The 202-nt window shown below is 43.6% G+C and overlaps 1 protein-coding gene across 1 annotated transcript in view; it reads left to right on the top strand.

Moving 5' to 3' along the window:
• The window catches only part of LOC119585954, a gene marked incomplete in the record, with an annotated part of 41,291 nt that overhangs the window by 26,803 nt on the left and 14,286 nt on the right, over nt 1-202 (top strand).

Below are 202 nucleotides of genomic sequence, written 5' to 3'. Positions count from 1 at the left end.
CTCTCCTCTCTCTTTCTACTCTAATTCCACTCCGCTAACGACTTTATCATCAACTGTCACCTTTAAGACCAACTAGAAAAAAAACTCGCTGGGTGTTCTGAGGCCGAAACAAATCCTCTTCGATGTCGTCCACCTATTTAGGCTTTCGAGAGTTTTATCATCTCTGGGGAATATCGGGTGGCGGTTATGGTGCATATATTCT

The sequence above is a fragment of the Penaeus monodon genome, chromosome 20 (genome assembly GCF_015228065.2).
Source record: "Penaeus monodon isolate SGIC_2016 chromosome 20, NSTDA_Pmon_1, whole genome shotgun sequence".
Lineage (NCBI taxonomy): Eukaryota > Metazoa > Arthropoda > Malacostraca > Decapoda > Penaeidae > Penaeus > Penaeus monodon.
Note: the sequence above shows the minus strand (reverse complement) of the source record. Positions and strands in the feature narration are given on the sequence as shown.